This window comes from Propithecus coquereli, unplaced genomic scaffold (assembly GCF_000956105.1).
Source record: "Propithecus coquereli isolate 6110/MARCELLA unplaced genomic scaffold, Pcoq_1.0 Scaffold229, whole genome shotgun sequence".
Taxonomy (NCBI): Eukaryota; Metazoa; Chordata; class Mammalia; order Primates; family Indriidae; genus Propithecus; species Propithecus coquereli.
Genome location: NW_012147830.1, coordinates 1,755,135 through 1,757,843, shown reverse-complemented (window position 1 = coordinate 1,757,843; position 2,709 = coordinate 1,755,135).

Genomic DNA, 2,709 nt, shown 5'->3' with positions numbered 1-2,709 from the left:
AGGCAGAGCTTCAAGCTTGTCCACCTCCCAGACTGTGCTCACCGCACCCATTAGGTGTGAATATATCCATCCCCTCCTCCCCCTCCCACCTGCCCGACACCGGATGAACGTTACTACTATATGTGCACTTAAGTGTTGATTAGTTAGTGCCGATTTGGTGGTGAGTACATGTGGTGCTTGTTTTTCCTGGACTGCTTTTGATCCTGGGAAAATCCTTTCTGTATATTGGTCTGAGTCTTCATTTCTAGGGTCCTTTTCCATTCTAGCATCCTTTGATTCCCTTATAACTTGTAGTGTGCATATATGTGTGTGTGTGTTGTGTATTTGCAAACTTTCTAAGTCATGTTTAATGTGTTTCCCCGATCTTGTTTTCCTCACTATTCCCATTCAAAATTTCCTTAAACTGCATTTGAGCAATTATATTTTGACTATACTTTCAATCTCAATAAAAGTATACCTGTACTAATGTTTGTTTCCTGATGACTTCTATGAAAACAAATGCCCTTTGAAAATAATTGCTTTTCTCTATTTATTTCATAAATCCTAGCAGAGAAATTATAAGGCAGTTTTTGGTGAAAATAGGTATAAAACTGAAAACCTCAAATTTGATTGTTCCTGCATTTTTACATTGTCGGGACAGATGCTATCCAAAGAACTGATGATTTCTACTTATGTGAATAAAATAATGTATTTTCTTTGAGATGTATTCTTGAATTTTATATTTCTTAGCTCAAAGGACACAATATTTCTGTTTGAAATTCCTTAAGATGAAAACATAAATTGAGGCATCCAGGAAGATTGTTCTAAAGGCAAAATTGAAATGATGTGACTAAATTATTGCAGAAATGGGAAGTTTCTATAATGCTCTATATGGTGATTTAAAATTTATGTTACTTGGTTTTTCATCCAGGCACTTGCTTCTATCTTGTTTTTCTCCCCCCTCTCATTTCTTTTTAAAAACATTCTAGAAAGAAGCAATATATTCGGAATGTCATTCCTTTTCTAAGTGCCTATCAAGTGCTCTTTTTTTGTATTATTTAAACTGCTCTGGAAATGCACTTTCTCCAAAAAGTGTCCTTAATTGAGTTAAATTCAATGGATATTATTGACCACTTGCTATTTTCCACGCAACATGCTGGGACACTGAAGATATATGTCATGGTCTGTCCAAGCTGAGAGGAAACAAAAGGACATCACAATAACTGCTTTACTGGCCTACTCTCCTGCTATCTTGCGCTGTATCTAAAACTACTCATCAGTGTCCAAGGCCTTAAGCGCTCCTTTAGCATTTTTTAAGTATTGGGACCCAGAGATACCAAGAAACAAATGACACTCTCGCAGTTATTAATGATGAGATATTCCTATGCATACAAGATGAATAATGAAATATTAATAAGAGACCACTTTTCAAGTCCAAGATAGGCAGTACACACAGAAAATATGGCAAGATTTCAGGGATGGGAAGTATCAGTGAGAGCTAGAGCACCTAAAAAAGCAGAGCCTTGAAGGTCAAATTCTGGCTGGAGCATGACAGAAATTAGGACTCGGATACGTCTTGGGGCAAGGGTATTAAGTAAGGGGAGATAGGGTAGCAACGGGGGAGAAAACCACATGAAGCGGTGGAGATCGCAGGTTGACTCAGGCTGGAAGTTCATAAACAGGAGACAAGATTGGCAGGATGAGAGGTTTGAACCCCGTGTAGGAGAAAACATTGATAAGCTACGGAACCTCAAGATGATCTAGCGATTTCACAATATTCATTATCTCTTTATGTTAGTAAGAGTGAATTCAGTTGCATCCACCTACTACGTATTCACTAAGGACATATTATATATACGTTATACATAGTTAATGTAAACACTGCACTGTCTTAAAATGTGTTTCTAAATGAAGAGAACAGAGTTGGTGAAAATAAATGGACTTTTGGGACTGACAGTGCTTGCTTCAAATCCTTGCTCAACCACTTTCTAGCCGTGTGATATTTGTGAAATTATATAACCCTTCAAATTTCCTTTCATTTTCTGTTAAATGGAACAGAGTTATTTCTCAGTGAGTTATTGCCATTTATATAACCACCTTATCTAAAGGAATAGATATTACTCAAATACCCCATGACCGTGGAACCCATGATTGCCATAAAAATTCCTTTCAGGAAAAAATATTCTAAAAGATTTGCACATTTGTACCCCTATACTATTCTGAAATTTAAAAAAACTGAAAAAAAAAAGATTTGCAAAAGAAAGTAATAAAGAGTTAAAATCACACACAAGCTTACATTTAGAGATCAATGTTGCACTATTTTTTTGTCTGGAATTTTTTTTCTAAATGTATAATAAGTTTTGTTTTAATGCTGCACTAGAAGTTGGGTTGATTTAACATCCGAATGTGACTATAAATCCCCGAGAGGGTGTATGGTCATAGAGGTCTGTGTGTCTGCCTAGCAAAATAAATGGCAGCCAGAGGCCAGGTAATACAAAGGAGGCTGAGAAAAGAAACCAGGAAGAAGAATACAAATAAAGCAGAATCCACATGCAGAAGAATCTTGATGCAGAAATGAGGAAAACAAGCAACAGTGTGGTCATAAGAGAAGTGGCTTCATTCGTGATCCTTTAGCTGTTGTTTGTTTGAATCAGAAGCCTAGCTCAGACTGTCAAGACCTAAAGAGAATAGGGCTTGATATAGGTGGAATAGCTGGAAGTAAAACAACTC